The sequence below is a fragment of the Hydractinia symbiolongicarpus genome, chromosome 2 (assembly GCF_029227915.1).
Source record: "Hydractinia symbiolongicarpus strain clone_291-10 chromosome 2, HSymV2.1, whole genome shotgun sequence".
NCBI classification, from domain to species: Eukaryota; Metazoa; Cnidaria; class Hydrozoa; order Anthoathecata; family Hydractiniidae; genus Hydractinia; species Hydractinia symbiolongicarpus.
Window position 1 is genome coordinate 31863358 of NC_079876.1, and position 21253 is coordinate 31884610.

The following is a 21253-nucleotide window of genomic DNA, read 5'->3' on the forward strand; positions in this document are numbered from 1 at the left end:
CGCTGGCCATTGCCACAAGGCCGACCAGAAAGCACAACATTACTGCTAAAGGCACTGCCCGGATTTGAACCGGGGATCTCCTGTTTACTAGACAGGCGCTTTAACCGCTAAGCCACAGCGCCTGCCTGTTGGGAGATTTTGAAAATCTCAATATCACACGTCTGAAATGCCGTTAAGGCTACTAACACACCGGGACGTGATACACTGTCACTCGGAAATTTTGGAAATGAGTAGTAACGCATTGGTGGTTCAGTGGTAGAATTCTCGCCTGCCACGCGGGAGACCGGGGTTCGATTCCCCGCCAATGCATCGTGTTTTACCTACACCAGAAAATACCCTCCGTAAAAAAGAAAGGAAGGAAAATAAATAAAAAAACATAGCTGAGGAAAAGTGCTACGGCTGCTTGCATTCACCACCTCAAACCGCCCTGCTGGGCAGTGATAAAATGCCGAGACCCGGGATTGAACCAGGGACCTTCAGATCTTCAGTCTGACGCTCTCCCAACTGAGCTATCTCGGCCATGATCAATTCTATCACATGGCAAATGTCTGTACGTTGTGATAGACACTTGACCAGATCAAAAAGAATGTTTGAAGATTCGCTGCGAGTAGGGTTCGAACCTACGCGGGAAGATCCCATTAGATTTCAAGTCTAACGCCTTAACCACTCGGCCATCGCAGCAGAAATTGCTGGGTAACCAGAATAATTCACCAGCTCACCACTCAGGTGCCGAAGAGGACAAAAAGCCAACTAGTAGGGGACACCCGGGTTTGAACCAGGGACCTCTCGATCTGCAGTCGAATGCTCTACCACTGAGCTATATCCCCAGCCAAGGACGGAATCCACGCACAGGGTATATAACATCAACGCGTGAGAGAGCAACTTAACTTAAAAAATGTACACTTCCCGCACCGGGAATCGAACCCGGGCCGCCTGGGTGAAAACCAGAAATCCTAACCACTAGACCATGCGGGACACATTCGCACCACTAAGTAATTTAGATGTCATGCTTTTTCTGACAATTTGAACTAGCTCTGTCTTTCTGTTCGTGTCAAAAACACCTTTTTGCGTCCGCTGCGAGTAGGATTCGAACCTACGCGGGAAGATCCCATTTGATTTCTAGTCAAACGCCTTAACCACTCGGCCATCGCAGCCTGACAAACCGCTGGCCATTGCCACAAGGCCGACCAGAAAGCACAACATTACTGCTAAAGGCACTGCCCGGATTTGAACCGGGGATCTCCTGTTTACTAGACAGGCGCTTTAACCGCTAAGCCACAGCGCCTGCCTGTTGGGAGATTTTGAAAATCTCAATATCACACGTCTGAAATGCCGTTAAGGCTACTAACACACCGGGACGTGATACACTGTCACTCGGAAATTTTGGAAATGAGTAGTAACGCATTGGTGGTTCAGTGGTAGAATTCTCGCCTGCCACGCGGGAGACCGGGGTTCGATTCCCCGCCAATGCATCGTGTTTTACCTACACCAGAAAATACCCTCCGTAAAAAAGAAAGGAAGGAAAATAAATAAAAAAACATAGCTGAGGAAAAGTGCTACGGCTGCTTGCATTCACCACCTCAAACCGCCCTGCTGGGCAGTGATAAAATGCCGAGAGCCGGGATTGAACCAGGGACCTTCAGATCTTCAGTCTGACGCTCTCCCAACTGAGCTATCTCGGCCATGATCAATTCTATCACATGGCAAAGGTCTGTACGTTGTGATAGACACTTGACCAGATCAAAAAGAATGTTTGAAGATTCGCTGCGAGTAGGGTTCGAACCTACGCGGGAAGATCCCATTAGATTTCAAGTCTAACGCCTTAACCACTCGGCCATCGCAGCAGAAATTGCTGGGTAACCAGAATAATTCACCCGCTCACCACTCAGGTGCCGAAGAGGACAAAAAGCCAACTAGTAGGGGACACCCTGGTTTGAACCAGGGACCTCTCGATCTGCAGTCGAATGCTCTACCACTGAGCTATATCCCCAGCCAAGGACGGAATCCACGCACAGGGTATATAACATCAACGCGTGAGAGAGCAACTTAACTTAAAAAATGTACACTTCCCGCACCGGGAATCGAACCCGGGCCGCCTGGGTGAAAACCAGAAATCCTAACCACTAGACCATGCGGGACACATTCGCACCACTAAGTAATTTAGATGTCATGCTTTTTCTGACAATTTGAACTAGCTCTGTCTTTCTGTTCGTGTCAAAAACACCTTTTTGCGTCCGCTGCGAGTAGGATTCGAACCTACGCGGGAAGATCCCATTTGATTTCTAGTCAAACGCCTTAACCACTCGGCCATCGCAGCCTGACAAACCGCTGGCCATTGCCACAAGGCCGACCAGAAAGCACAACATTACTGCTAAAGGCACTGCCCGGATTTGAACCGGGGATCTCCTGTTTACTAGACAGGCGCTTTAACCGCTAAGCCACAGCGCCTGCCTGTTGGGAGATTTTGAAAATCTCAATATCACACGTCTGAAATGCCGTTAAGGCTACTAACACACCGGGACGTGATACACTGTCACTCGGAAATTTTGGAAATGAGTAGTAACGCATTGGTGGTTCAGTGGTAGAATTCTCGCCTGCCACGCGGGAGACCGGGGTTCGATTCCCCGCCAATGCATCGTGTTTTACCTACACCAGAAAATACCCTCCGTAAAAAAGAAAGGAAGGAAAATAAATAAAAAAACATAGCTGAGGAAAAGTGCTACGGCTGCTTGCATTCACCACCTCAAACCGCCCTGCTGGGCAGTGATAAAATGCCGAGACCCGGGATTGAACCAGGGACCTTCAGATCTTCAGTCTGACGCTCTCCCAACTGAGCTATCTCGGCCATGATCAATTCTATCACATGGCAAAGGTCTGTACGTTGTGATAGACACTTGACCAGATCAAAAAGAATGTTTGAAGATTCGCTGCAAGTAGGGTTCGAACCTACGCGGGAAGATCCCATTAGATTTCAAGTCTAACGCCTTAACCACTCGGCCATCGCAGCAGAAATTGCTGGGTAACCAGAATAATTCACCAGCTCACCACTCAGGTGCCGAAGAGGACAAAAAGCCAACTAGTAGGGGACACCCGGGTTTGAACCAGGGACCTCTCGATCTGCAGTCGAATGCTCTACCACTGAGCTATATCCCCAGCCAAGGACGGAATCCACGCACAGGGTATATAACATCAACGCGTGAGAGAGCAACTTAACTTAAAAAATGTACACTTCCCGCACCGGGAATCGAACCCGGGCCGCCTGGGTGAAAACCAGAAATCCTAACCACTAGACCATGCGGGACACATTCGCACCACTAAGTAATTTAGATGTCATGCTTTTTCTGACAATTTGAACTAGCTCTGTCTTTCTGTTCGTGTCAAAAACACCTTTTTGCGTCCGCTGCGAGTAGGATTCGAACCTACGCGGGAAGATCCCATTTGATTTCTAGTCAAACGCCTTAACCACTCGGCCATCGCAGCCTGACAAACCGCTGGCCATTGCCACAAGGCCGACCAGAAAGCACAACATTACTGCTAAAGGCACTGCCCGGATTTGAACCGGGGATCTCCTGTTTACTAGACAGGCGCTTTAACCGCTAAGCCACAGCGCCTGCCTGTTGGGAGATTTTGAAAATCTCAATATCACACGTCTGAAATGCCGTTAAGGCTACTAACACACCGGGACGTGATACACTGTCACTCGGAAATTTTGGAAATGAGTAGTAACGCATTGGTGGTTCAGTGGTAGAATTCTCGCCTGCCACGCGGGAGACCGGGGTTCGATTCCCCGCCAATGCATCGTGTTTTACCTACACCAGAAAATACCCTCCGTAAAAAAGAAAGGAAGGAAAATAAATAAAAAAACATAGCTGAGGAAAAGTGCTACGGCTGCTTGCATTCACCACCTCAAACCGCCCTGCTGGGCAGTGATAAAATGCCGAGACCCGGGATTGAACCAGGGACCTTCAGATCTTCAGTCTGACGCTCTCCCAACTGAGCTATCTCGGCCATGATTAATTCTATCACATGGCAAAGGTCTGTACGTTGTGATAGACACTTGACCAAATCAAAAAGAATGTTTGAAGATTCGCTGCGAGTAGGGTTCGAACCTACGCGGGAAGATCCCATTAGATTTCAAGTCTAACGCCTTAACCACTCGGCCATCGCAGCAGAAATTGCTGGGTAACCAGAATAATTCACCAGCTCACCACTCAGGTGCCGAAGAGGACAAAAAGCCAACTAGTAGGGGACACCCGGGTTTGAACCAGGGACCTCTCGATCTGCAGTCGAATGCTCTACCACTGAGCTATATCCCCAGCCAAGGACGGAATCCACGCACAGGGTATATAACATCAACGCGTGAGAGAGCAACTTAACTTAAAAAATGTACACTTCCCGCACCGGGAATCGAACCCGGGCCGCCTGGGTGAAAACCAGAAATCCTAACCACTAGACCATGCGGGACACATTCGCACCACTAAGTAATTTAGATGTCATGCTTTTTCTGACAATTTGAACTAGCTCTGTCTTTCTGTTCGTGTCGAAAACACCTTTTTGCGTCCGCTGCGAGTAGGATTCGAACCTACGCGGGAAGATCCCATTTGATTTCTAGTCAAACGCCTTAACCACTCGGCCATCGCAGCCTGACAAACCGCTGGCCATTGCCACAAGGCCGACCAGAAAGCACAACATTACTGCTAAAGGCACTGCCCGGATTTGAACCGGGGATCTCCTGTTTACTAGACAGGCGCTTTAACCGCTAAGCCACAGCGCCTGCCTGTTGGGAGATTTTGAAAATCTCAATATCACACGTCTGAAATGCCGTTAAGGCTACTAACACACCGGGACGTGATACACTGTCACTCGGAAATTTTGGAAATGAGTAGTAACGCATTGGTGGTTCAGTGGTAGAATTCTCGCCTGCCACGCGGGAGACCGGGGTTCGATTCCCCGCCAATGCATCGTGTTTTACCTACACCAGAAAATACCCTCCGTAAAAAAGAAAGGAAGGAAAATAAATAAAAAAACATAGCTGAGGAAAAGTGCTACGGCTGCTTGCATTCACCACCTCAAACCGCCCTGCTGGGCAGTGATAAAATGCCGAAACCCGGGATTGAACCAGGGACCTTCAGATCTTCAGTCTGACGCTCTCCCAACTGAGCTATCTCGGCCATGATCAATTCTATCACATGGCAAATGTCTGTACGTTGTGATAGACACTTGACCAGATCAAAAAGAATGTTTGAAGATTCGCTGCGAGTAGGGTTCGAACCTACGCGGGAAGATCCCATTAGATTTCAAGTCTAACGCCTTAACCACTCGGCCATCGCAGCAGAAATTGCTGGGTAACCAGAATAATTCACCAGCTCACCACTCAGGTGCCGAAGAGGACAAAAAGCCAACTAGTAGGGGACACCCGGGTTTGAACCAGGGACCTCTCGATCTGCAGTCGAATGCTCTACCACTGAGCTATATCCCCAGCCAAGGACGGAATCCACGCACAGGGTATATAACATCAACGCGTGAGAGAGCAACTTAACTTAAAAAATGTACACTTCCCGCACCGGGAATCGAACCCGGGCCGCCTGGGTGAAAACCAGAAATCCTAACCACTAGACCATGCGGGACACATTCGCACCACTAAGTAATTTAGATGTCATGCTTTTTCTGACAATTTGAACTAGCTCTGTCTTTCTGTTCGTGTCAAAAACACCTTTTTGCGTCCGCTGCGAGTAGGATTCGAACCTACGCGGGAAGATCCCATTTGATTTCTAGTCAAACGCCTTAACCACTCGGCCATCGCAGCCTGACAAACCGCTGGCCATTGCCACAAGGCCGACCAGAAAGCACAACATTACTGCTAAAGGCACTGCCCGGATTTGAACCGGGGATCTCCTGTTTACTAGACAGGCGCTTTAACCGCTAAGCCACAGCGCCTGCCTGTTGGGAGATTTTGAAAATCTCAATATCACACGTCTGAAATGCCGTTAAGGCTACTAACACACCGGGACGTGATACACTGTCACTCGGAAATTTTGGAAATGAGTAGTAACGCATTGGTGGTTCAATGGTAGAATTCTCGCCTGCCACGCGGGAGACCGGGGTTCGATTCCCCGCCAATGCATCGTGTTTTACCTACACCAGAAAATACCCTCCGTAAAAAAGAAAGGAAGGAAAATAAATAAAAAAACATAGCTGAGGAAAAGTGCTACGGCTGCTTGCATTCACCACCTCAAACCGCCCTGCTGGGCAGTGATAAAATGCCGAGAGCCGGGATTGAACCAGGGACCTTCAGATCTTCAGTCTGACGCTCTCCCAACTGAGCTATCTCGGCCATGATCAATTCTATCACATGGCAAAGGTCTGTACGTTGTGATAGACACTTGACCAGATCAAAAAGAATGTTTGAAGATTCGCTGCGAGTAGGGTTCGAACCTACGCGGGAAGATCCCATTAGATTTCAAGTCTAACGCCTTAACCACTCGGCCATCGCAGCAGAAATTGCTGGGTAACCAGAATAATTCACCCGCTCACCACTCAGGTGCCGAAGAGGACAAAAAGCCAACTAGTAGGGGACACCCGGGTTTTAACCAGGGACCTCTCGATCTGCAGTCGAATGCTCTACCACTGAGCTATATCCCCAGCCAAGGACGGAATCCACGCACAGGGTATATAACATCAACGCGTGAGAGAGCAACTTAACTTAAAAAATGTACACTTCCCGCACCGGGAATCGAACCCGGGCCGCCTGGGTGAAAACCAGAAATCCTAACCACTAGACCATGCGGGACACATTCGCACCACTAAGTAATTTAGATGTCATGCTTTTTCTGACAATTTGAACTAGCTCTGTCTTTCTGTTCGTGTCAAAAACACCTTTTTGCGTCCGCTGCGAGTAGGATTCGAACCTACGCGGGAAGATCCCATTTGATTTCTAGTCAAACGCCTTAACCACTCGGCCATCGCAGCCTGACAAACCGCTGGCCATTGCCACAAGGCCGACCAGAAAGCACAACATTACTGCTAAAGGCACTGCCCGGATTTGAACCGGGGATCTCCTGTTTACTAGACAGGCGCTTTAACCGCTAAGCCACAGCGCCTGCCTGTTGGGAGATTTTGAAAATCTCAATATCACACGTCTGAAATGCCGTTAAGGCTACTAACACACCGGGACGTGATACACTGTCACTCGGAAATTTTGGAAATGAGTAGTAACGCATTGGTGGTTCAGTGGTAGAATTCTCGCCTGCCACGCGGGAGACCGGGGTTCGATTCCCCGCCAATGCATCGTGTTTTACCTACACCAGAAAATACCCTCCGTAAAAAAGAAAGGAAGGAAAATAAATAAAAAAACATAGCTGAGGAAAAGTGCTACGGCTGCTTGCATTCACCACCTCAAACCGCCCTGCTGGGCAGTGATAAAATGCCGAGACCCGGGATTGAACCAGGGACCTTCAGATCTTCAGTCTGACGCTCTCCCAACTGAGCTATCTCGGCCATGATCAATTCTATCACATGGCAAAGGTCTGTACGTTGTGATAGACACTTGACCAGATCAAAAAGAATGTTTGAAGATTCGCTGCGAGTAGGGTTCGAACCTACGCGGGAAGATCCCATTAGATTTCAAGTCTAACGCCTTAACCACTCGGCCATCGCAGCAGAAATTGCTGGGTAACCAGAATAATTCACCAGCTCACCACTCAGGTGCCGAAGAGGACAAAAAGCCAACTAGTAGGGGACACCCGGGTTTGAACCAGGGACCTCTCGATCTGCAGTCGAATGCTCTACCACTGAGCTATATCCCCAGCCAAGGACGGAATCCACGCACAGGGTATATAACATCAACGCGTGAGAGAGCAACTTAACTTAAAAAATGTACACTTCCCGCACCGGGAATCGAACCCGGGCCGCCTGGGTGAAAACCAGAAGTCCTAACCACTAGACCATGCGGGACACATTCGCACCACTAAGTAATTTAGATGTCATGCTTTTTCTGACAATTTGAACTAGCTCTGTCTTTCTGTTCGTGTCAAAAACACCTTTTTGCGTCCGCTGCGAGTAGGATTCGAACCTACGCGGGAAGATCCCATTTGATTTCTAGTCAAACGCCTTAACCACTCGGCCATCGCAGCCTGACAAACCGCTGGCCATTGCCACAAGGCCGACCAGAAAGCACAACATTACTGCTAAAGGCACTGCCCGGATTTGAACCGGGGATCTCCTGTTTACTAGACAGGCGCTTTAACCGCTAAGCCACAGCGCCTGCCTGTTGGGAGATTTTGAAAATCTCAATATCACACGTCTGAAATGCCGTTAAGGCTACTAACACACCGGGACGTGATACACTGTCACTCGGAAATTTTGGAAATGAGTAGTAACGCATTGGTGGTTCAGTGGTAGAATTCTCGCCTGCCACGCGGGAGACCGGGGTTCGATTCCCCGCCAATGCATCGTGTTTTACCTACACCAGAAAATACCCTCCGTAAAAAAGAAAGGAAGGAAAATAAATAAAAAAACATAGCTGAGGAAAAGTGCTACGGCTGCTTGCATTCACCACCTCAAACCGCCCTGCTGGGCAGTGATAAAATGCCGAGACCCGGGATTGAACCAGGGACCTTCAGATCTTCAGTCTGACGCTCTCCCAACTGAGCTATCTCGGCCATGATCAATTCTATCACATGGCGAAGGTCTGTACGTTGTGATAGACACTTGACCAGATCAAAAAGAATGTTTGAAGATTCGCTGCGAGTAGGGTTCGAACCTACGCGGGAAGATCCCATTAGATTTCAAGTCTAACGCCTTAACCACTCGGCCATCGCAGCAGAAATTGCTGGGTAACCAGAATAATTCACCAGCTCACCACTCAGGTGCCGAAGAGGACAAAAAGCCAACTAGTAGGGGACACCCGGGTTTGAACCAGGGACCTCTCAATCTGCAGTCGAATGCTCTACCACTGAGCTATATCCCCAGCCAAGGACGGAATCCACGCACAGGGTATATAACATCAACGCGTGAGAGAGCAACTTAACTTAAAAAATGTACACTTCCCGCACCGGGAATCGAACCCGGGCCGCCTGGGTGAAAACCAGAAATCCTAACCACTAGAACATGCGGGACACATTCGCACCACTAAGTAATTTAGATGTCATGCTTTTTCTGACAATTTGAACTAGCTCTGTCTTTCTGTTCGTGTCAAAAACACCTTTTTGCGTCCGCTGCGAGTAGGATTCGAACCTACGCGGGAAGATCCCATTTGATTTCTAGTCAAACGCCTTAACCACTCGGCCATCGCAGCCTGACAAACCGCTGGCCATTGCCACAAGGCCGACCAGAAAGCACAACATTACTGCTAAAGGCACTGCCCGGATTTGAACCGGGGATCTCCTGTTTACTAGACAGGCGCTTTAACCGCTAAGCCACAGCGCCTGCCTGTTGGGAGATTTTGAAAATCTCAATATCACACGTCTGAAATGCCGTTAAGGCTACTAACACACCGGGACGTGATACACTGTCACTCAAAAATTTTGGAAATGAGTAGTAACGCATTGGTGGTTCAGTGGTAGAATTCTCGCCTGCCACGCGGGAGACCGGGGTTCGATTCCCCGCCAATGCATCGTGTTTTACCTACACCAGAAAATACCCTCCGTAAAAAAGAAAGGAAGGAAAATAAATAAAAAAACATAGCTGAGGAAAAGTGCTACGGCTGCTTGCATTCACCACCTCAAACCGCCCTGCTGGGCAGTGATAAAATGCCGAGACCCGGGATTGAACCAGGGACCTTCAGATCTTCAGTCTGACGCTCTCCCAACTGAGCTATCTCGGCCATGATCAATTCTATCACATGGCAAAGGTCTGTACGTTGTGATAGACACTTGACCAGATCAAAAAGAATGTTTGAAGATTCGCTGCGAGTAGGGTTCGAACCTACGCGGGAAGATCCCATTAGATTTCAAGTCTAACGCCTTAACCACTCGGCCATCACAGCAGAAATTGCTGGGTAACCAGAATAATTCACCAGCTCACCACTCAGGTGCCGAAGAGGACAAAAAGCCAACTAGTAGGGGACACCCGGGTTTGAACCAGGGACCTCTCGATCTGCAGTCGAATGCTCTACCACTGAGCTATATCCCCAGCCAAGGCCGGAATCCACGCACAGGGTATATAACATCAACGCGTGAGAGAGCAACTTAACTTAAAAAATGTACACTTCCCGCACCGGGAATCGAACCCGGGCCGCCTGGGTGAAAACCAGAAATCCTAACCACTAGAACATGCGGGACACATTCGCACCACTAAGTAATTTAGATGTCATGCTTTTTCTGACAATTTGAACTAGCTCTGTCTTTCTGTTCGTGTCAAAAACACCTTTTTGCGTCCGCTGCGAGTAGGATTCGAACCTACGCGGGAAGATCCCATTTGATTTCTAGTCAAACGCCTTAACCACTCGGCCATCGCAGCCTGACAAACCGCTGGCCATTGCCACAAGGCCGACCAGAAAGCACAACATTACTGCTAAAGGCACTGCCCGGATTTGAACCGGGGATCTCCTGTTTACTAGACAGGCGCTTTAACCGCTAAGCCACAGCGCCTGCCTGTTGGGAGATTTTGAAAATCTCAATATCACACGTCTGAAATGCCGTTAAGGCTACTAACACACCGGGACGTGATACACTGTCACTCAAAAATTTTGGAAATGAGTAGTAACGCATTGGTGGTTCAGTGGTAGAATTCTCGCCTGCCACGCGGGAGACCGGGGTTCGATTCCCCGCCAATGCATCGTGTTTTACCTACACCAGAAAATACCCTCCGTAAAAAAGAAAGGAAGGAAAATAAATAAAAAAACATAGCTGAGGAAAAGTGCTACGGCTGCTTGCATTCACCACCTCAAACCGCCCTGCTGGGCAGTGATAAAATGCCGAGACCCGGGATTGAACCAGGGACCTTCAGATCTTCAGTCTGACGCTCTCCCAACTGAGCTATCTCGGCCATGATCAATTCTATCACATGGCAAAGGTCTGTACGTTGTGATAGACACTTGACCAGATCAAAAAGAATGTTTGAAGATTCGCTGCGAGTAGGGTTCGAACCTACGCGGGAAGATCCCATTAGATTTCAAGTCTAACGCCTTAACCACTCGGCCATCACAGCAGAAATTGCTGGGTAACCAGAATAATTCACCAGCTCACCACTCAGGTGCCGAAGAGGACAAAAAGCCAACTAGTAGGGGACACCCGGGTTTGAACCAGGGACCTCTCGATCTGCAGTCGAATGCTCTACCACTGAGCTATATCCCCAGCCAAGGCCGGAATCCACGCACAGGGTATATAACATCAACGCGTGAGAGAGCAACTTAACTTAAAAAATGTACACTTCCCGCACCGGGAATCGAACCCGGGCCGCCTGGGTGAAAACCAGAAATCCTAACCACTAGACCATGCGGGACACATTCGCACCACTAAGTAATTTAGATGTCATGCTTTTTCTGACAATTTGAACTAGCTCTGTCTTTCTGTTCGTGTCAAAAACACCTTTTTGCGTCCGCTGCGAGTAGGATTCGAACCTACGCGGGAAGATCCCATTTGATTTCTAGTCAAACGCCTTAACCACTCGGCCATCGCAGCCTGACAAACCGCTGGCCATTGCCACAAGGCCGACCAGAAAGCACAACATTACTGCTAAAGGCACTTCCCGGATTTGAACCGGGGATCTCCTGTTTACTAGACAGGAGCTTTAACCGCTAAGCCACAGCGCCTGCCTGTTGGGAGATTTTGAAAATCTCAATATCACACGTCTGAAATGCCGTTAAGGCTACTAACACACCGGGACGTGATACACTGTCACTCGGAAATTTTGGAAATGAGTAGTAACGCATTGGTGGTTCAGTGGTAGAATTCTCGCCTGCCACGCGGGAGACCGGGGTTCGATTCCCCGCCAATGCATCGTGTTTTACCTACACCAGAAAATACCCTCCGTAAAAAAGAAAGGAAGGAAAATAAATAAAAAAACATAGCTGAGGAAAAGTGCTACGGCTGCTTGCATTCACCACCTCAAACCGCCTTGCTGGGCAGTGATAAAATGCCGAGACCCGGGATTGAACCAGGGACCTTCAGATCTTCAGTCTGACGCTCTCCCAACTGAGCTATCTCGGCCATGATCAATTCTATCACATGGCAAAGGTCTGTACGTTGTGATAGACACTTGACCAGATCAAAAAGAATGTTTGAAGATTCGCTGCGAGTAGGGTTCGAACCTACGCGGGAAGATCCCATTAGATTTCAAGTCTAACGCCTTAACCACTCGGCCATCGCAGCAGAAATTGCTGGGTAACCAGAATAATTCACCAGCTCACCACTCAGGTGCCGAAGAGGACAAAAAGCCAACTAGTAGGGGACACCCGGGTTTGAACCAGGGACCTCTCGATCTGCAGTCGAATGCTCTACCACTGAGCTATATCCCCAGCCAAGGACGGAATCCACGCACAGGGTATATAACATCAACGCGTGAGAGAGCAACTTAACTTAAAAAATGTACACTTCCCGCACCGGGAATCGAACCCGGGCCGCCTGGGTGAAAACCAGAAATCCTAACCACTAGACCATGCGGGACACATTCGCACCACTAAGTAATTTAGATGTCATGCTTTTTCTGACAATTTGAACTAGCTCTGTTTTTCTGTTCGTGTCAAAAACACCTTTTTGCGTCCGCTGCGAGTAGGATTCGAACCTACGCGGGAAGATCCCATTTGATTTCTAGTCAAACGCCTTAACCACTCGGCCATCGCAGCCTGACAAACCGCTTGCCATTGCCACAAGGCCGACCAGAAAGCACAAAATTACTGCTAAAGGCACTGCCCGGATTTGAACCGGGGATCTCCTGTTTACTAGACAGGCGCTTTAACCGCTAAGCCACAGCGCCTGCCTGTTGGGAGATTTTGAAAATCTCAATATCACACGTCTGAAATGCCGTTAAGGCTACTAACACACCGGGACGTGATACACTGTCACTCGGAAATTTTGGAAATGAGTAGTAACGCATTGGTGGTTCAGTGGTAGAATTCTCGCCTGCCACGCGGGAGACCGGGGTTCGATTCCCCGCCAATGCATCGTGTTTTACCTACACCAGAAAATACCCTCCGTAAAAAAGAAAGGAAGGAAAATAAATAAAAAAACATAGCTGAGGAAAAGTGCTACGGCTGCTTGCATTCACCACCTCAAACCGCCCTGCTGGGCAGTGATAAAATGCCGAGAGCCGGGATTGAACCAGGGACCTTCAGATCTTCAGTCTGACGCTCTCCCAACTGAGCTATCTCGGCCATGATCAATTCTATCACATGGCAAAGGTCTGTACGTTGTGATAGACACTTGACCAGATCAAAAAGAATGTTTGAAGATTCGCTGCGAGTAGGGTTCGAACCTACGCGGGAAGATCCCATTAGATTTCAAGTCTAACGCCTTAACCACTCGGCCATCGCAGCAGAAATTGCTGGGTAACCAGAATAATTCACCAGCTCACCACTCAGGTGCCGAAGAGGACAAAAAGCCAACTAGTAGAGGACACCCGGGTTTGAACCAGGGACCTCTCGATCTGCAGTCGAATGCTCTACCACTGAGCTATATCCCCAGCCAAGGACGGAATCCACGCACAGGGTATATAACATCAACGCGTGAGAGAGCAACTTAACTTAAAAAATGTACACTTCCCGCACCGGGAATCGAACCCGGGCCGCCTGGGTGAAAACCAGAAATCCTAACCACTAGACCATGCGGGACACATTCGCACCACTAAGTAATTTAGATGTCATGCTTTTTCTGACAATTTGAACTAGCTCTGTCTTTCTGTTCGTGTCAAAAACACCTTTTTGCGTCCGCTGCGAGTAGGATTCGAACCTACGCGGGAAGATCCCATTTGATTTCTAGTCAAACGCCTTAACCACTCGGCCATCGCAGCCTGACAAACCGCTGGCCATTGCCACAAGGCCGACCAGAAAGCACAACATTACTGCTAAAGGCACTGCCCGGATTTGAACCGGGGATCTCCTGTTTACTAGACAGGCGCTTTAACCGCTAAGCCACAGCGCCTGCCTGTTGGGAGATTTTGAAAATCTCAATATCACACGTCTGAAATGCCGTTAAGGCTACTAACACACCGGGACGTGATACACTGTCACTCAAAAATTTTGGAAATGAGTAGTAACGCATTGGTGGTTCAGTGGTAGAATTCTCGCCTGCCACGCGGGAGACCGGGGTTCGATTCCCCGCCAATGCATCGTGTTTTACCTACACCAGAAAATACCCTCCGTAAAAAAGAAAGGAAGGAAAATAAATAAAAAAACATAGCTGAGGAAAAGTGCTACGGCTGCTTGCATTCACCACCTCAAACCGCCTTGCTGGGCAGTGATAAAATGCCGAGACCCGGGATTGAACCAGGGACCTTCAGATCTTCAGTCTGACGCTCTCCCAACTGAGCTATCTCGGCCATGATCAATTCTATCACATGGCAAAGGTCTGTACGTTGTGATAGACACTTGACCAGATCAAAAAGAATGTTTGAAGATTCGCTGCGAGTAGGGTTCGAACCTACGCGGGAAGATCCCATTACATTTCAAGTCTAACGCCTTAACCACTCGGCCATCGCAGCAGAAATTGCTGGGTAACCAGAATAATTCACCAGCTCACCACTCAGGTGCCGAAGAGGACAAAAAGCCAACTAGTAGGGGACACCCGGGTTTGAACCAGGGACCTCTCGATCTGCAGTCGAATGCTCTACCACTGAGCTATATCCCCAGCCAAGGACGGAATCCACGCACAGGGTATATAACATCAACGCGTGAGAGAGCAACTTAACTTAAAAAATGTACACTTCCCGCACCGGGAATCGAACCCGGGCCGCCTGGGTGAAAACCAGAAATCCTAACCACTAGACCATGCGGGACACATTCGCACCACTAAGTAATTTAGATGTCATGCTTTTTCTGACAATTTGAACTAGCTCTGTTTTTCTGTTCGTGTCAAAAACACCTTTTTGCGTCCGCTGCGAGTAGGATTCGAACCTACGCGGGAAGATCCCATTTGATTTCTAGTCAAACGCCTTAACCACTCGGCCATCGCAGCCTGACAAACCGCTGGCCATTGCCACAAGGCCGACCAGAAAGCACAACATTACTGCTAAAGGCACTGCCCGGATTTGAACCGGGGATCTCCTGTTTACTAGACAGGCGCTTTAACCGCTAAGCCACAGCGCCTGCCTGTTGGGAGATTTTGAAAATCTCAATATCACACGTCTGAAATGCCGTTAAGGCTACTAACACACCGGGACGTGATACACTGTCACTCGGAAATTTTGGAAATGAGTAGTAACGCATTGGTGGTTCAGTGGTAGAATTCTCGCCTGCCACGCGGGAGACCGGGGTTCGATTCCCCGCCAATGCATCGTGTTTTACCTACACCAGAAAATACCCTCCGTAAAAAAGAAAGGAAGGAAAATAAATAAAAAAACATAGCTGAGGAAAAGTGCTACGGCTGCTTGCATTCACCACCTCAAACCGCCCTGCTGGGCAGTGATAAAATGCCGAGAGCCGGGATTGAACCAGGGACCTTCAGATCTTCAGTCTGACGCTCTCCCAACTGAGCTATCTCGGCCATGATCAATTCTATCACATGGCAAAGGTCTGTACGTTGTGATAGACACTTGACCAGATCAAAAAGAATGTTTGAAGATTCGCTGCGAGTAGGGTTCGAACCTACGCGGGAAGATCCCATTAGATTTCAAGTCTAACGCCTTAACCACTCGGCCATCGCAGCAGAAATTGCTGGGTAACCAGAATAATTCACCAGCTCACCACTCAGGTGCCGAAGAGGACAAAAAGCCAACTAGTAGAGGACACCCGGGTTTGAACCAGGGACCTCTCGATCTGCAGTCGAATGCTCTACCACTGAGCTATATCCCCAGCCAAGGACGGAATCCACGCACAGGGTATATAACATCAACGCGTGAGAGAGCAACTTAACTTAAAAAATGTACACTTCCCGCACCGGGAATCGAACCCGGGCCGCCTGGGTGAAAACCAGAAATCCTAACCACTAGACCATGCGGGACACATTCGCACCACTAAGTAATTTAGATGTCATGCTTTTTCTGACAATTTGAACTAGCTCTGTCTTTCTGTTCGTGTCAAAAACACCTTTTTGCGTCCGCTGCGAGTAGGATTCGAACCTACGCGGGAAGATCCCATTTGATTTCTAGTCAAACGCCTTAACCACTCGGCCATCGCAGCCTGACAAACCGCTGGCCATTGCCACAAGGCCGACCAGAAAGCACAACATTACTGCTAAAGGCACTGCCCGGATTTGAACCGGGGATCTCCTGTTTACTAGACAGGCGCTTTAACCGCTAAGCCACAGCGCCTGCCTGTTGGGAGATTTTGAAAATCTCAATATCACACGTCTGAAATGCCGTTAAGGCTACTAACACACCGGGACGTGATACACTGTCACTCGGAAATTTTGGAAATGAGTAGTAACGCATTGGTGGTTCAGTGGTAGAATTCTCGCCTGCCACGCGGGAGACCGGGGTTCGATTCCCCGCCAATGCATCGTGTTTTACCTACACCAGAAAATACCCTCCGTAAAAAAGAAAGGAAGGAAAATAAATAAAAAAACATAGCTGAGGAAAAGTGCTACGGCTGCTTGCATTCACCACCTCAAACCGCCCTGCTGGGCAGTGATAAAATGCCGAGACCCGGGATTGAACCAGGGACCTTCAGATCTTCAGTCTGACGCTCTCCCAACTGAGCTATCTCGGCCATGATCAATTCTATCACATGGCAAAGGTCTGTACGTTGTGATAGACACTTGACCAGATCAAAAAGAATGTTTGAAGATTCACTGCGAGTAGGGTTCGAACCTACGCGGGAAGATCCCATTAGATTTCAAGTCTAACGCCTTAACCACTCGGCCATCGCAGCAGAAATTGCTGGGTAACCAGAATAATTCACCAGCTCACCACTCAGGTGCCGAAGAGGACAAAAAGCCAACTAGTAGGGGACACCCGGGTTTGAACCAGGGACCTCTCGATCTGCAGTCGAATGCTCTACCACTGAGCTATATCCCCAGCCAAGGACGGAATCCACGCACAGGGTATATAACATCAACGCGTGAGAGAGCAACTTACCTTGAAAAATGTACACTTCCCGCACCGGGAATCGAACCCGGGCCGCCTGGGTGAAAACCAGAAATCCTAACCACTAGACCATGCGGGACACATTCGCACCACTAAGTAATTTAGATGTCATGCTTTTTCTGACAATTTGAACTAGCTCTGTCTTTCTGTTCGTGTCAAAAACACCTTTTTGCGTCCGCTGCGAGTAGGATTCGAACCTACGCGGGAAGATCCCATTTGATTTCTAGTCAAACGCCTTAACCACTCGGCCATCGCAGCCTGACAAACCGCTGGCCATTGCCACAAGGCCGACCAGAAAGCACAACATTACTGCTAAAGGCACTGCCCGGATTTGAACCGGGGATCTCCTGTTTACTAGACAGGCGCTTTAACCGCTAAGCCACAGCGCCTGCCTGTTGGGAGATTTTGAAAATCTCAATATCACACGTCTGAAATGCCGTTAAGGCTACTAACACACCGGGACGTGATACACTGTCACTCGGAAATTTTGGAAATGAGTAGTAACGCATTGGTGGTTCAGTGGTAGAATTCTCGCCTGCCACGCGGGAGACCGGGGTTCGATTCCCCGCCAATGCATCGTGTTTTACCTACACCAGAAAATACCCTCCGTAAAAAAGAAAGGAAGGAAAATAAATAAAAAAACATAGCTGAGGAAAAGTGCTACGGCTGCTTGCATTCACCACCTCAAACCGCCCTGCTGGGCAGTGATAAAATGCCGAGACCCGGGATTTAACCAGGGACCTTCAGATCTTCAGTCTGACGCTCTCCCAACTGAGCTATCTCGGCCATGATCAATTCTATCACATGGCAAAGGTCTGTACGTTGTGATAGACACTTGACCAGATCAAAAAGAATGTTTGAAGATTCGCTGCGAGTAGGGTTCGAACCTACGCGGGAAGATCCCATTAGATTTCAAGTCTAACGCCTTAACCACTCGGCCATCGCAGCAGAAATTGCTGGGTAACCAGAATAATTCACCAGCTCACCACTCAGGTGCCGAAGAGGACAAAAAGCCAACTAGTAGGGGACACCCGGGTTTGAACCAGGGACCTCTCGATCTGCAGTCGAATGCTCTACCACTGAGCTATATCCCCAGCCAAGGACGGAATCCACGCACAGGGTATATAACATCAACGCGTGAGAGAGCAACTTAACTTAAAAAATGTACACTTCCCGCACCGGGAATCGAACCCGGGCCGCCTGGGTGAAAACCAGAAATCCTAACCACTAGACCATGCGGGACACATTCGCACCACTAAGTAATTTAGATGTCATGCTTTTTCTGACAATTTGAACTAGCTCTGTCTTTCTGTTCGTGTCAAAAACACCTTTTTGCGTCCGCTGCGAGTAGGATTCGAACCTACGCGGGAAGATCCCATTTGATTTCTAGTCAAACGCCTTAACCACTCGGCCATCGCAGCCTGACAAACCGCTGGCCATTGCCACAAGGCCGACCAGAAAGCACAACATTACTGCTAAAGGCACTGCCCGGATTTGAACCGGGGATCTCCTGTTTACTAGACAGGCGCTTTAACCGCTAAGCCACAGCGCCTGCCTGTTGGGAGATTTTGAAAATCTCAATATCACACGTCTGAAATGCCGTTAAGGCTACTAACACACCGGGACGTGATACACTGTCACTCGGAAATTTTGGAAATGAGTAGTAACGCATTGGTGGTTCAGTGGTAGAATTCTCGCCTGCCACGCGAGAGACCGGGGTTCGATTCCCCGCCAATGCATCGTGTTTTACCTACACCAGAAAATACCCTCCGTAAAAAGAAAGGAAGGAAAATAAATAAAAAAACATAGCTGAGGAAAAGTGCTACGGCTGCTTGCATTCACCACCCCAAACCGCCCTGCTGGGCAGTGATAAAATGCCGAGAGCCGGGATTGAACCAGGGACCTTCAGATCTTCAGTCTGACGCTCTCCCAACTGAGCTATCTCGGCCATGATCAATTCTATCACATGGCAAAGGTCTGTACGTTGTGATAGACACTTGACCAGATCAAAAAGAATGTTTGAAGATTCGCTGCGAGTAGGGTTCGAACCTACGCGGGAAGATCCCATTAGATTTCAAGTCTAACACCTTAACCACTCGGCCATCGCAGCAGAAATTGCTGGGTAACCAGAATAATTCACCAGCTCACCACTCAGGTGCCGAAGAGGACAAAAAGCCAACTAGTAGGGGACACCCGGGTTTGAACCAGGGACCTCTCGATCTGCAGTCGAATGCTCTACCACTGAGCTATATCCCCAGCCAAGGACGGAATCCACGCACAGGGTATATAACATCAACGCGTGAGAGAGCAACTTAACTTAAAAAATGTACACTTCCCGCACCGGGAATCGAACCCGGGCCGCCTGGGTGAAAACCAGAAATCCTAACCACTAGACCATGCGGGACACGTTCGCACCACTAAGTAATTTAGATGTCATGCTTTTTCTGACAATTTGAACTAGCTCTGTCTTTCTGTTCGTGTCAAAAACACCTTTTTGCGTCCGCTGCGAGTAGGATTCGAACCTACGCGGGAAGATCCCATTTGATTTCTAGTCAAACGCCTTAACCACTCGGCCATCGCAGCCTGACAAACCGCTGGCCATTGCCACAAGGCCGACCAGAAAGCACAACATTACTGCTAAAGGCACTGCCCGGATTTGAACCGGGGATCTCCTGTTTACTAGACAGGCGCTTTAACCGCTAAGCCACAGCGCCTGCCTGTTGGGAGATTTTGAAAATCTCAATATCACACGTCTGAAATGCCGTTAAGGCTACTAACACACCGGGACGTGATACACTGTCACTCGGAAATTTTGGAAATGAGTAGTAACGCATTGGTGGTTCAGTGGTAGAATTCTCGCCTGCCACGCGGGAGACCGGGGTTCGATTCCCCGCCAATGCATCGTTTTTTACCTACACCAGAAATACCCTCCGTAAAAAAGAAAGGAAGGTAAATAAATAAAAAAACATAGCTGAGGAAAAGTGCTACGGCTGCTTGCATTCACCACCTCAAACCGCCCTGCTGGGCAGTGATAAAATGCCGAGACCCGGGATTGAACCAGGGACCTTCAGATCTTCAGTCTGACGCTCTCCCAACTGAGCTATCTCGGCCATGATCAATTCTATCACATGGCAAAGGTCTGTACGTTGTGATAGACACTTGACCAGATCAAAAAGAATGTTTGAAGATTCGCTGCGAGTAGGGTTCGAACCTACGCGGGAAGATCCCATTAGATTTCAAGTCTAACGCCTTAACCACTCGGCCATCGCAGCAGAAATTGCTGGGTAACCAGAATAATTCACCAGCTCACCACTCAGGTGCCGAAGAGGACAAAAAGCCAACTAGTAGGGGACACCCGGGTTTGAACCAGGGACCTCTCGATCTGCAGTCGAATGCTCTACCACTGAGCTATATCCCCAGCCAAGGACGGAATCCACGCACAGGGTATATAACATCAACGCGTGAGAGAGCAACTTAACTTAAAAAATGTACACTTCCCGCACCGGGAATCGAACCCGGGCCGCCTGGGTGAAAACCAGAAATCCTAACCACTAGACCATGCGGGACACATTCGCACCACTAAGTAATTTAGATGTCATGCTTTTTCTGACAATTTGAACTAGCTCTGTCTTTCTGTTCGTGTCAAAAACACCTTTTTGCGTCCGCTGCGAGTAGGATTCGAACCTACGCGGGAAGATCCCATTTGATTTCTAGTCAAACGCCTTAACCACTCGGCCATCGCAGCCTGACAAACCGCTGGCCATTGCCACAAGGCCGACCAGAAAGCACAAAATTACTGCTAAAGGCACTGCCCGGATTTGAACCGGGGATCTCCTGTTTACTAGACAGGCGCTTTAACCGCTAAGCCACAGCGCCTGCCTGTTGGGAGATTTTGAAAATCTCAATATCACACGTCTGAAATGCCGTTAAGGCTACTAACACACCGGGACGTGATACACTGTCACTCGGAAATTTTGGAAATGAGTAGTAACGCATTGGTGGTTCAGTGGTAGAATTCTCGCCTGCCACGCGGGAGACCGGGGTTCGATTCCCCGCCAATGCATCGTGTTTTACC

At 48.8% G+C, this 21253-nt stretch overlaps 106 non-coding genes across 106 annotated transcripts; 18 read left to right on the plus strand and 88 right to left on the minus strand.

Annotated features, from left to right (window-relative positions):
- Nucleotides 1-49: 49 nt before the first annotated feature.
- Nucleotides 50-122, minus strand: Trnat-agu (transfer RNA threonine (anticodon AGU)). The gene has a single exon. It is a non-coding gene; the product is annotated as a tRNA-Thr (tRNA).
- Nucleotides 123-238: 116 nt separating this feature from the next.
- Nucleotides 239-309, plus strand: Trnag-gcc (transfer RNA glycine (anticodon GCC)). Its single transcript has one exon. It is a non-coding gene; the product is annotated as a tRNA-Gly (tRNA).
- A 137-nt stretch (nucleotides 310-446) lies between these two features.
- Nucleotides 447-519, minus strand: Trnaf-gaa (transfer RNA phenylalanine (anticodon GAA)). Its single transcript has one exon. It is a non-coding gene; the product is annotated as a tRNA-Phe (tRNA).
- Nucleotides 520-599: 80 nt separating this feature from the next.
- Trnas-uga (transfer RNA serine (anticodon UGA)) lies at nucleotides 600-681 on the minus strand. Its single transcript has one exon. It is a non-coding gene; the product is annotated as a tRNA-Ser (tRNA).
- A 74-nt stretch (nucleotides 682-755) lies between these two features.
- Nucleotides 756-827, minus strand: Trnac-gca (transfer RNA cysteine (anticodon GCA)). The gene has a single exon. It is a non-coding gene; the product is annotated as a tRNA-Cys (tRNA).
- Nucleotides 828-903: 76 nt separating this feature from the next.
- Nucleotides 904-975, minus strand: Trnae-uuc (transfer RNA glutamic acid (anticodon UUC)). The gene has a single exon. It is a non-coding gene; the product is annotated as a tRNA-Glu (tRNA).
- A 97-nt stretch (nucleotides 976-1072) lies between these two features.
- Nucleotides 1073-1154, minus strand: Trnas-aga (transfer RNA serine (anticodon AGA)). The gene has a single exon. It is a non-coding gene; the product is annotated as a tRNA-Ser (tRNA).
- Nucleotides 1155-1212: 58 nt separating this feature from the next.
- On the minus strand, nucleotides 1213-1285 carry Trnat-agu (transfer RNA threonine (anticodon AGU)). The gene has a single exon. It is a non-coding gene; the product is annotated as a tRNA-Thr (tRNA).
- Nucleotides 1286-1401: 116 nt separating this feature from the next.
- On the plus strand, nucleotides 1402-1472 carry Trnag-gcc (transfer RNA glycine (anticodon GCC)). Its single transcript has one exon. It is a non-coding gene; the product is annotated as a tRNA-Gly (tRNA).
- Nucleotides 1473-1762: 290 nt separating this feature from the next.
- Trnas-uga (transfer RNA serine (anticodon UGA)) lies at nucleotides 1763-1844 on the minus strand. Its single transcript has one exon. It is a non-coding gene; the product is annotated as a tRNA-Ser (tRNA).
- Nucleotides 1845-2066: 222 nt separating this feature from the next.
- Nucleotides 2067-2138, minus strand: Trnae-uuc (transfer RNA glutamic acid (anticodon UUC)). The gene has a single exon. It is a non-coding gene; the product is annotated as a tRNA-Glu (tRNA).
- A 97-nt stretch (nucleotides 2139-2235) lies between these two features.
- Trnas-aga (transfer RNA serine (anticodon AGA)) lies at nucleotides 2236-2317 on the minus strand. The gene has a single exon. It is a non-coding gene; the product is annotated as a tRNA-Ser (tRNA).
- A 58-nt stretch (nucleotides 2318-2375) lies between these two features.
- Trnat-agu (transfer RNA threonine (anticodon AGU)) lies at nucleotides 2376-2448 on the minus strand. Its single transcript has one exon. It is a non-coding gene; the product is annotated as a tRNA-Thr (tRNA).
- A 116-nt stretch (nucleotides 2449-2564) lies between these two features.
- On the plus strand, nucleotides 2565-2635 carry Trnag-gcc (transfer RNA glycine (anticodon GCC)). The gene has a single exon. It is a non-coding gene; the product is annotated as a tRNA-Gly (tRNA).
- A 137-nt stretch (nucleotides 2636-2772) lies between these two features.
- Trnaf-gaa (transfer RNA phenylalanine (anticodon GAA)) lies at nucleotides 2773-2845 on the minus strand. The gene has a single exon. It is a non-coding gene; the product is annotated as a tRNA-Phe (tRNA).
- A 236-nt stretch (nucleotides 2846-3081) lies between these two features.
- Trnac-gca (transfer RNA cysteine (anticodon GCA)) lies at nucleotides 3082-3153 on the minus strand. Its single transcript has one exon. It is a non-coding gene; the product is annotated as a tRNA-Cys (tRNA).
- A 76-nt stretch (nucleotides 3154-3229) lies between these two features.
- Trnae-uuc (transfer RNA glutamic acid (anticodon UUC)) lies at nucleotides 3230-3301 on the minus strand. Its single transcript has one exon. It is a non-coding gene; the product is annotated as a tRNA-Glu (tRNA).
- Nucleotides 3302-3398: 97 nt separating this feature from the next.
- Nucleotides 3399-3480, minus strand: Trnas-aga (transfer RNA serine (anticodon AGA)). The gene has a single exon. It is a non-coding gene; the product is annotated as a tRNA-Ser (tRNA).
- A 58-nt stretch (nucleotides 3481-3538) lies between these two features.
- Nucleotides 3539-3611, minus strand: Trnat-agu (transfer RNA threonine (anticodon AGU)). The gene has a single exon. It is a non-coding gene; the product is annotated as a tRNA-Thr (tRNA).
- A 116-nt stretch (nucleotides 3612-3727) lies between these two features.
- On the plus strand, nucleotides 3728-3798 carry Trnag-gcc (transfer RNA glycine (anticodon GCC)). The gene has a single exon. It is a non-coding gene; the product is annotated as a tRNA-Gly (tRNA).
- A 137-nt stretch (nucleotides 3799-3935) lies between these two features.
- On the minus strand, nucleotides 3936-4008 carry Trnaf-gaa (transfer RNA phenylalanine (anticodon GAA)). The gene has a single exon. It is a non-coding gene; the product is annotated as a tRNA-Phe (tRNA).
- Nucleotides 4009-4088: 80 nt separating this feature from the next.
- On the minus strand, nucleotides 4089-4170 carry Trnas-uga (transfer RNA serine (anticodon UGA)). Its single transcript has one exon. It is a non-coding gene; the product is annotated as a tRNA-Ser (tRNA).
- A 74-nt stretch (nucleotides 4171-4244) lies between these two features.
- Nucleotides 4245-4316, minus strand: Trnac-gca (transfer RNA cysteine (anticodon GCA)). Its single transcript has one exon. It is a non-coding gene; the product is annotated as a tRNA-Cys (tRNA).
- A 76-nt stretch (nucleotides 4317-4392) lies between these two features.
- Nucleotides 4393-4464, minus strand: Trnae-uuc (transfer RNA glutamic acid (anticodon UUC)). The gene has a single exon. It is a non-coding gene; the product is annotated as a tRNA-Glu (tRNA).
- A 97-nt stretch (nucleotides 4465-4561) lies between these two features.
- Nucleotides 4562-4643, minus strand: Trnas-aga (transfer RNA serine (anticodon AGA)). The gene has a single exon. It is a non-coding gene; the product is annotated as a tRNA-Ser (tRNA).
- A 58-nt stretch (nucleotides 4644-4701) lies between these two features.
- On the minus strand, nucleotides 4702-4774 carry Trnat-agu (transfer RNA threonine (anticodon AGU)). The gene has a single exon. It is a non-coding gene; the product is annotated as a tRNA-Thr (tRNA).
- Nucleotides 4775-4890: 116 nt separating this feature from the next.
- Nucleotides 4891-4961, plus strand: Trnag-gcc (transfer RNA glycine (anticodon GCC)). Its single transcript has one exon. It is a non-coding gene; the product is annotated as a tRNA-Gly (tRNA).
- Nucleotides 4962-5251: 290 nt separating this feature from the next.
- Nucleotides 5252-5333, minus strand: Trnas-uga (transfer RNA serine (anticodon UGA)). Its single transcript has one exon. It is a non-coding gene; the product is annotated as a tRNA-Ser (tRNA).
- Nucleotides 5334-5407: 74 nt separating this feature from the next.
- Nucleotides 5408-5479, minus strand: Trnac-gca (transfer RNA cysteine (anticodon GCA)). The gene has a single exon. It is a non-coding gene; the product is annotated as a tRNA-Cys (tRNA).
- Nucleotides 5480-5555: 76 nt separating this feature from the next.
- Trnae-uuc (transfer RNA glutamic acid (anticodon UUC)) lies at nucleotides 5556-5627 on the minus strand. Its single transcript has one exon. It is a non-coding gene; the product is annotated as a tRNA-Glu (tRNA).
- Nucleotides 5628-5724: 97 nt separating this feature from the next.
- Trnas-aga (transfer RNA serine (anticodon AGA)) lies at nucleotides 5725-5806 on the minus strand. The gene has a single exon. It is a non-coding gene; the product is annotated as a tRNA-Ser (tRNA).
- Nucleotides 5807-5864: 58 nt separating this feature from the next.
- On the minus strand, nucleotides 5865-5937 carry Trnat-agu (transfer RNA threonine (anticodon AGU)). Its single transcript has one exon. It is a non-coding gene; the product is annotated as a tRNA-Thr (tRNA).
- A 477-nt stretch (nucleotides 5938-6414) lies between these two features.
- On the minus strand, nucleotides 6415-6496 carry Trnas-uga (transfer RNA serine (anticodon UGA)). The gene has a single exon. It is a non-coding gene; the product is annotated as a tRNA-Ser (tRNA).
- Nucleotides 6497-6718: 222 nt separating this feature from the next.
- Trnae-uuc (transfer RNA glutamic acid (anticodon UUC)) lies at nucleotides 6719-6790 on the minus strand. The gene has a single exon. It is a non-coding gene; the product is annotated as a tRNA-Glu (tRNA).
- Nucleotides 6791-6887: 97 nt separating this feature from the next.
- On the minus strand, nucleotides 6888-6969 carry Trnas-aga (transfer RNA serine (anticodon AGA)). Its single transcript has one exon. It is a non-coding gene; the product is annotated as a tRNA-Ser (tRNA).
- A 58-nt stretch (nucleotides 6970-7027) lies between these two features.
- Trnat-agu (transfer RNA threonine (anticodon AGU)) lies at nucleotides 7028-7100 on the minus strand. Its single transcript has one exon. It is a non-coding gene; the product is annotated as a tRNA-Thr (tRNA).
- A 116-nt stretch (nucleotides 7101-7216) lies between these two features.
- Trnag-gcc (transfer RNA glycine (anticodon GCC)) lies at nucleotides 7217-7287 on the plus strand. Its single transcript has one exon. It is a non-coding gene; the product is annotated as a tRNA-Gly (tRNA).
- Nucleotides 7288-7424: 137 nt separating this feature from the next.
- Nucleotides 7425-7497, minus strand: Trnaf-gaa (transfer RNA phenylalanine (anticodon GAA)). Its single transcript has one exon. It is a non-coding gene; the product is annotated as a tRNA-Phe (tRNA).
- Nucleotides 7498-7577: 80 nt separating this feature from the next.
- Nucleotides 7578-7659, minus strand: Trnas-uga (transfer RNA serine (anticodon UGA)). Its single transcript has one exon. It is a non-coding gene; the product is annotated as a tRNA-Ser (tRNA).
- A 74-nt stretch (nucleotides 7660-7733) lies between these two features.
- Trnac-gca (transfer RNA cysteine (anticodon GCA)) lies at nucleotides 7734-7805 on the minus strand. The gene has a single exon. It is a non-coding gene; the product is annotated as a tRNA-Cys (tRNA).
- Nucleotides 7806-7881: 76 nt separating this feature from the next.
- Nucleotides 7882-7953, minus strand: Trnae-uuc (transfer RNA glutamic acid (anticodon UUC)). Its single transcript has one exon. It is a non-coding gene; the product is annotated as a tRNA-Glu (tRNA).
- A 97-nt stretch (nucleotides 7954-8050) lies between these two features.
- On the minus strand, nucleotides 8051-8132 carry Trnas-aga (transfer RNA serine (anticodon AGA)). The gene has a single exon. It is a non-coding gene; the product is annotated as a tRNA-Ser (tRNA).
- A 58-nt stretch (nucleotides 8133-8190) lies between these two features.
- Trnat-agu (transfer RNA threonine (anticodon AGU)) lies at nucleotides 8191-8263 on the minus strand. The gene has a single exon. It is a non-coding gene; the product is annotated as a tRNA-Thr (tRNA).
- Nucleotides 8264-8379: 116 nt separating this feature from the next.
- Nucleotides 8380-8450, plus strand: Trnag-gcc (transfer RNA glycine (anticodon GCC)). Its single transcript has one exon. It is a non-coding gene; the product is annotated as a tRNA-Gly (tRNA).
- A 137-nt stretch (nucleotides 8451-8587) lies between these two features.
- On the minus strand, nucleotides 8588-8660 carry Trnaf-gaa (transfer RNA phenylalanine (anticodon GAA)). The gene has a single exon. It is a non-coding gene; the product is annotated as a tRNA-Phe (tRNA).
- An 80-nt stretch (nucleotides 8661-8740) lies between these two features.
- Nucleotides 8741-8822, minus strand: Trnas-uga (transfer RNA serine (anticodon UGA)). Its single transcript has one exon. It is a non-coding gene; the product is annotated as a tRNA-Ser (tRNA).
- Nucleotides 8823-9213: 391 nt separating this feature from the next.
- On the minus strand, nucleotides 9214-9295 carry Trnas-aga (transfer RNA serine (anticodon AGA)). Its single transcript has one exon. It is a non-coding gene; the product is annotated as a tRNA-Ser (tRNA).
- A 58-nt stretch (nucleotides 9296-9353) lies between these two features.
- Trnat-agu (transfer RNA threonine (anticodon AGU)) lies at nucleotides 9354-9426 on the minus strand. Its single transcript has one exon. It is a non-coding gene; the product is annotated as a tRNA-Thr (tRNA).
- Nucleotides 9427-9542: 116 nt separating this feature from the next.
- Trnag-gcc (transfer RNA glycine (anticodon GCC)) lies at nucleotides 9543-9613 on the plus strand. Its single transcript has one exon. It is a non-coding gene; the product is annotated as a tRNA-Gly (tRNA).
- A 137-nt stretch (nucleotides 9614-9750) lies between these two features.
- Nucleotides 9751-9823, minus strand: Trnaf-gaa (transfer RNA phenylalanine (anticodon GAA)). The gene has a single exon. It is a non-coding gene; the product is annotated as a tRNA-Phe (tRNA).
- Nucleotides 9824-10059: 236 nt separating this feature from the next.
- Trnac-gca (transfer RNA cysteine (anticodon GCA)) lies at nucleotides 10060-10131 on the minus strand. The gene has a single exon. It is a non-coding gene; the product is annotated as a tRNA-Cys (tRNA).
- A 245-nt stretch (nucleotides 10132-10376) lies between these two features.
- Nucleotides 10377-10458, minus strand: Trnas-aga (transfer RNA serine (anticodon AGA)). The gene has a single exon. It is a non-coding gene; the product is annotated as a tRNA-Ser (tRNA).
- Nucleotides 10459-10516: 58 nt separating this feature from the next.
- On the minus strand, nucleotides 10517-10589 carry Trnat-agu (transfer RNA threonine (anticodon AGU)). The gene has a single exon. It is a non-coding gene; the product is annotated as a tRNA-Thr (tRNA).
- Nucleotides 10590-10705: 116 nt separating this feature from the next.
- Nucleotides 10706-10776, plus strand: Trnag-gcc (transfer RNA glycine (anticodon GCC)). The gene has a single exon. It is a non-coding gene; the product is annotated as a tRNA-Gly (tRNA).
- A 137-nt stretch (nucleotides 10777-10913) lies between these two features.
- Nucleotides 10914-10986, minus strand: Trnaf-gaa (transfer RNA phenylalanine (anticodon GAA)). Its single transcript has one exon. It is a non-coding gene; the product is annotated as a tRNA-Phe (tRNA).
- A 236-nt stretch (nucleotides 10987-11222) lies between these two features.
- On the minus strand, nucleotides 11223-11294 carry Trnac-gca (transfer RNA cysteine (anticodon GCA)). Its single transcript has one exon. It is a non-coding gene; the product is annotated as a tRNA-Cys (tRNA).
- Nucleotides 11295-11370: 76 nt separating this feature from the next.
- Trnae-uuc (transfer RNA glutamic acid (anticodon UUC)) lies at nucleotides 11371-11442 on the minus strand. Its single transcript has one exon. It is a non-coding gene; the product is annotated as a tRNA-Glu (tRNA).
- A 97-nt stretch (nucleotides 11443-11539) lies between these two features.
- On the minus strand, nucleotides 11540-11621 carry Trnas-aga (transfer RNA serine (anticodon AGA)). Its single transcript has one exon. It is a non-coding gene; the product is annotated as a tRNA-Ser (tRNA).
- Nucleotides 11622-11868: 247 nt separating this feature from the next.
- Nucleotides 11869-11939, plus strand: Trnag-gcc (transfer RNA glycine (anticodon GCC)). The gene has a single exon. It is a non-coding gene; the product is annotated as a tRNA-Gly (tRNA).
- Nucleotides 11940-12076: 137 nt separating this feature from the next.
- Nucleotides 12077-12149, minus strand: Trnaf-gaa (transfer RNA phenylalanine (anticodon GAA)). Its single transcript has one exon. It is a non-coding gene; the product is annotated as a tRNA-Phe (tRNA).
- An 80-nt stretch (nucleotides 12150-12229) lies between these two features.
- Nucleotides 12230-12311, minus strand: Trnas-uga (transfer RNA serine (anticodon UGA)). The gene has a single exon. It is a non-coding gene; the product is annotated as a tRNA-Ser (tRNA).
- A 74-nt stretch (nucleotides 12312-12385) lies between these two features.
- On the minus strand, nucleotides 12386-12457 carry Trnac-gca (transfer RNA cysteine (anticodon GCA)). The gene has a single exon. It is a non-coding gene; the product is annotated as a tRNA-Cys (tRNA).
- Nucleotides 12458-12533: 76 nt separating this feature from the next.
- On the minus strand, nucleotides 12534-12605 carry Trnae-uuc (transfer RNA glutamic acid (anticodon UUC)). The gene has a single exon. It is a non-coding gene; the product is annotated as a tRNA-Glu (tRNA).
- Nucleotides 12606-12702: 97 nt separating this feature from the next.
- On the minus strand, nucleotides 12703-12784 carry Trnas-aga (transfer RNA serine (anticodon AGA)). The gene has a single exon. It is a non-coding gene; the product is annotated as a tRNA-Ser (tRNA).
- A 58-nt stretch (nucleotides 12785-12842) lies between these two features.
- On the minus strand, nucleotides 12843-12915 carry Trnat-agu (transfer RNA threonine (anticodon AGU)). Its single transcript has one exon. It is a non-coding gene; the product is annotated as a tRNA-Thr (tRNA).
- Nucleotides 12916-13031: 116 nt separating this feature from the next.
- Trnag-gcc (transfer RNA glycine (anticodon GCC)) lies at nucleotides 13032-13102 on the plus strand. Its single transcript has one exon. It is a non-coding gene; the product is annotated as a tRNA-Gly (tRNA).
- Nucleotides 13103-13392: 290 nt separating this feature from the next.
- Nucleotides 13393-13474, minus strand: Trnas-uga (transfer RNA serine (anticodon UGA)). The gene has a single exon. It is a non-coding gene; the product is annotated as a tRNA-Ser (tRNA).
- Nucleotides 13475-13696: 222 nt separating this feature from the next.
- Trnae-uuc (transfer RNA glutamic acid (anticodon UUC)) lies at nucleotides 13697-13768 on the minus strand. The gene has a single exon. It is a non-coding gene; the product is annotated as a tRNA-Glu (tRNA).
- A 97-nt stretch (nucleotides 13769-13865) lies between these two features.
- Trnas-aga (transfer RNA serine (anticodon AGA)) lies at nucleotides 13866-13947 on the minus strand. The gene has a single exon. It is a non-coding gene; the product is annotated as a tRNA-Ser (tRNA).
- A 58-nt stretch (nucleotides 13948-14005) lies between these two features.
- Trnat-agu (transfer RNA threonine (anticodon AGU)) lies at nucleotides 14006-14078 on the minus strand. Its single transcript has one exon. It is a non-coding gene; the product is annotated as a tRNA-Thr (tRNA).
- A 116-nt stretch (nucleotides 14079-14194) lies between these two features.
- Trnag-gcc (transfer RNA glycine (anticodon GCC)) lies at nucleotides 14195-14265 on the plus strand. Its single transcript has one exon. It is a non-coding gene; the product is annotated as a tRNA-Gly (tRNA).
- A 137-nt stretch (nucleotides 14266-14402) lies between these two features.
- Trnaf-gaa (transfer RNA phenylalanine (anticodon GAA)) lies at nucleotides 14403-14475 on the minus strand. The gene has a single exon. It is a non-coding gene; the product is annotated as a tRNA-Phe (tRNA).
- A 236-nt stretch (nucleotides 14476-14711) lies between these two features.
- On the minus strand, nucleotides 14712-14783 carry Trnac-gca (transfer RNA cysteine (anticodon GCA)). The gene has a single exon. It is a non-coding gene; the product is annotated as a tRNA-Cys (tRNA).
- Nucleotides 14784-14859: 76 nt separating this feature from the next.
- Trnae-uuc (transfer RNA glutamic acid (anticodon UUC)) lies at nucleotides 14860-14931 on the minus strand. The gene has a single exon. It is a non-coding gene; the product is annotated as a tRNA-Glu (tRNA).
- Nucleotides 14932-15028: 97 nt separating this feature from the next.
- Nucleotides 15029-15110, minus strand: Trnas-aga (transfer RNA serine (anticodon AGA)). Its single transcript has one exon. It is a non-coding gene; the product is annotated as a tRNA-Ser (tRNA).
- Nucleotides 15111-15168: 58 nt separating this feature from the next.
- On the minus strand, nucleotides 15169-15241 carry Trnat-agu (transfer RNA threonine (anticodon AGU)). The gene has a single exon. It is a non-coding gene; the product is annotated as a tRNA-Thr (tRNA).
- A 116-nt stretch (nucleotides 15242-15357) lies between these two features.
- Nucleotides 15358-15428, plus strand: Trnag-gcc (transfer RNA glycine (anticodon GCC)). Its single transcript has one exon. It is a non-coding gene; the product is annotated as a tRNA-Gly (tRNA).
- Nucleotides 15429-15718: 290 nt separating this feature from the next.
- Trnas-uga (transfer RNA serine (anticodon UGA)) lies at nucleotides 15719-15800 on the minus strand. Its single transcript has one exon. It is a non-coding gene; the product is annotated as a tRNA-Ser (tRNA).
- Nucleotides 15801-16022: 222 nt separating this feature from the next.
- On the minus strand, nucleotides 16023-16094 carry Trnae-uuc (transfer RNA glutamic acid (anticodon UUC)). Its single transcript has one exon. It is a non-coding gene; the product is annotated as a tRNA-Glu (tRNA).
- Nucleotides 16095-16191: 97 nt separating this feature from the next.
- Trnas-aga (transfer RNA serine (anticodon AGA)) lies at nucleotides 16192-16273 on the minus strand. Its single transcript has one exon. It is a non-coding gene; the product is annotated as a tRNA-Ser (tRNA).
- A 58-nt stretch (nucleotides 16274-16331) lies between these two features.
- Trnat-agu (transfer RNA threonine (anticodon AGU)) lies at nucleotides 16332-16404 on the minus strand. Its single transcript has one exon. It is a non-coding gene; the product is annotated as a tRNA-Thr (tRNA).
- A 116-nt stretch (nucleotides 16405-16520) lies between these two features.
- Trnag-gcc (transfer RNA glycine (anticodon GCC)) lies at nucleotides 16521-16591 on the plus strand. The gene has a single exon. It is a non-coding gene; the product is annotated as a tRNA-Gly (tRNA).
- Nucleotides 16592-16728: 137 nt separating this feature from the next.
- Trnaf-gaa (transfer RNA phenylalanine (anticodon GAA)) lies at nucleotides 16729-16801 on the minus strand. Its single transcript has one exon. It is a non-coding gene; the product is annotated as a tRNA-Phe (tRNA).
- Nucleotides 16802-17037: 236 nt separating this feature from the next.
- Trnac-gca (transfer RNA cysteine (anticodon GCA)) lies at nucleotides 17038-17109 on the minus strand. Its single transcript has one exon. It is a non-coding gene; the product is annotated as a tRNA-Cys (tRNA).
- A 76-nt stretch (nucleotides 17110-17185) lies between these two features.
- On the minus strand, nucleotides 17186-17257 carry Trnae-uuc (transfer RNA glutamic acid (anticodon UUC)). The gene has a single exon. It is a non-coding gene; the product is annotated as a tRNA-Glu (tRNA).
- A 97-nt stretch (nucleotides 17258-17354) lies between these two features.
- On the minus strand, nucleotides 17355-17436 carry Trnas-aga (transfer RNA serine (anticodon AGA)). The gene has a single exon. It is a non-coding gene; the product is annotated as a tRNA-Ser (tRNA).
- Nucleotides 17437-17494: 58 nt separating this feature from the next.
- On the minus strand, nucleotides 17495-17567 carry Trnat-agu (transfer RNA threonine (anticodon AGU)). The gene has a single exon. It is a non-coding gene; the product is annotated as a tRNA-Thr (tRNA).
- Nucleotides 17568-17683: 116 nt separating this feature from the next.
- On the plus strand, nucleotides 17684-17754 carry Trnag-gcc (transfer RNA glycine (anticodon GCC)). Its single transcript has one exon. It is a non-coding gene; the product is annotated as a tRNA-Gly (tRNA).
- Nucleotides 17755-18044: 290 nt separating this feature from the next.
- Nucleotides 18045-18126, minus strand: Trnas-uga (transfer RNA serine (anticodon UGA)). Its single transcript has one exon. It is a non-coding gene; the product is annotated as a tRNA-Ser (tRNA).
- A 74-nt stretch (nucleotides 18127-18200) lies between these two features.
- Nucleotides 18201-18272, minus strand: Trnac-gca (transfer RNA cysteine (anticodon GCA)). The gene has a single exon. It is a non-coding gene; the product is annotated as a tRNA-Cys (tRNA).
- Nucleotides 18273-18348: 76 nt separating this feature from the next.
- Trnae-uuc (transfer RNA glutamic acid (anticodon UUC)) lies at nucleotides 18349-18420 on the minus strand. The gene has a single exon. It is a non-coding gene; the product is annotated as a tRNA-Glu (tRNA).
- A 97-nt stretch (nucleotides 18421-18517) lies between these two features.
- Nucleotides 18518-18599, minus strand: Trnas-aga (transfer RNA serine (anticodon AGA)). The gene has a single exon. It is a non-coding gene; the product is annotated as a tRNA-Ser (tRNA).
- Nucleotides 18600-18657: 58 nt separating this feature from the next.
- Trnat-agu (transfer RNA threonine (anticodon AGU)) lies at nucleotides 18658-18730 on the minus strand. The gene has a single exon. It is a non-coding gene; the product is annotated as a tRNA-Thr (tRNA).
- Nucleotides 18731-18846: 116 nt separating this feature from the next.
- Nucleotides 18847-18917, plus strand: Trnag-gcc (transfer RNA glycine (anticodon GCC)). Its single transcript has one exon. It is a non-coding gene; the product is annotated as a tRNA-Gly (tRNA).
- Nucleotides 18918-19362: 445 nt separating this feature from the next.
- Trnac-gca (transfer RNA cysteine (anticodon GCA)) lies at nucleotides 19363-19434 on the minus strand. Its single transcript has one exon. It is a non-coding gene; the product is annotated as a tRNA-Cys (tRNA).
- A 76-nt stretch (nucleotides 19435-19510) lies between these two features.
- Nucleotides 19511-19582, minus strand: Trnae-uuc (transfer RNA glutamic acid (anticodon UUC)). Its single transcript has one exon. It is a non-coding gene; the product is annotated as a tRNA-Glu (tRNA).
- Nucleotides 19583-19679: 97 nt separating this feature from the next.
- Trnas-aga (transfer RNA serine (anticodon AGA)) lies at nucleotides 19680-19761 on the minus strand. The gene has a single exon. It is a non-coding gene; the product is annotated as a tRNA-Ser (tRNA).
- Nucleotides 19762-19819: 58 nt separating this feature from the next.
- Trnat-agu (transfer RNA threonine (anticodon AGU)) lies at nucleotides 19820-19892 on the minus strand. Its single transcript has one exon. It is a non-coding gene; the product is annotated as a tRNA-Thr (tRNA).
- A 116-nt stretch (nucleotides 19893-20008) lies between these two features.
- Trnag-gcc (transfer RNA glycine (anticodon GCC)) lies at nucleotides 20009-20079 on the plus strand. The gene has a single exon. It is a non-coding gene; the product is annotated as a tRNA-Gly (tRNA).
- A 136-nt stretch (nucleotides 20080-20215) lies between these two features.
- Nucleotides 20216-20288, minus strand: Trnaf-gaa (transfer RNA phenylalanine (anticodon GAA)). The gene has a single exon. It is a non-coding gene; the product is annotated as a tRNA-Phe (tRNA).
- An 80-nt stretch (nucleotides 20289-20368) lies between these two features.
- Nucleotides 20369-20450, minus strand: Trnas-uga (transfer RNA serine (anticodon UGA)). Its single transcript has one exon. It is a non-coding gene; the product is annotated as a tRNA-Ser (tRNA).
- Nucleotides 20451-20524: 74 nt separating this feature from the next.
- On the minus strand, nucleotides 20525-20596 carry Trnac-gca (transfer RNA cysteine (anticodon GCA)). Its single transcript has one exon. It is a non-coding gene; the product is annotated as a tRNA-Cys (tRNA).
- Nucleotides 20597-20672: 76 nt separating this feature from the next.
- Trnae-uuc (transfer RNA glutamic acid (anticodon UUC)) lies at nucleotides 20673-20744 on the minus strand. Its single transcript has one exon. It is a non-coding gene; the product is annotated as a tRNA-Glu (tRNA).
- Nucleotides 20745-20841: 97 nt separating this feature from the next.
- Trnas-aga (transfer RNA serine (anticodon AGA)) lies at nucleotides 20842-20923 on the minus strand. The gene has a single exon. It is a non-coding gene; the product is annotated as a tRNA-Ser (tRNA).
- A 58-nt stretch (nucleotides 20924-20981) lies between these two features.
- Trnat-agu (transfer RNA threonine (anticodon AGU)) lies at nucleotides 20982-21054 on the minus strand. The gene has a single exon. It is a non-coding gene; the product is annotated as a tRNA-Thr (tRNA).
- A 116-nt stretch (nucleotides 21055-21170) lies between these two features.
- On the plus strand, nucleotides 21171-21241 carry Trnag-gcc (transfer RNA glycine (anticodon GCC)). Its single transcript has one exon. It is a non-coding gene; the product is annotated as a tRNA-Gly (tRNA).
- The last annotated feature ends 12 nt before the right edge of the window (nucleotides 21242-21253 follow it).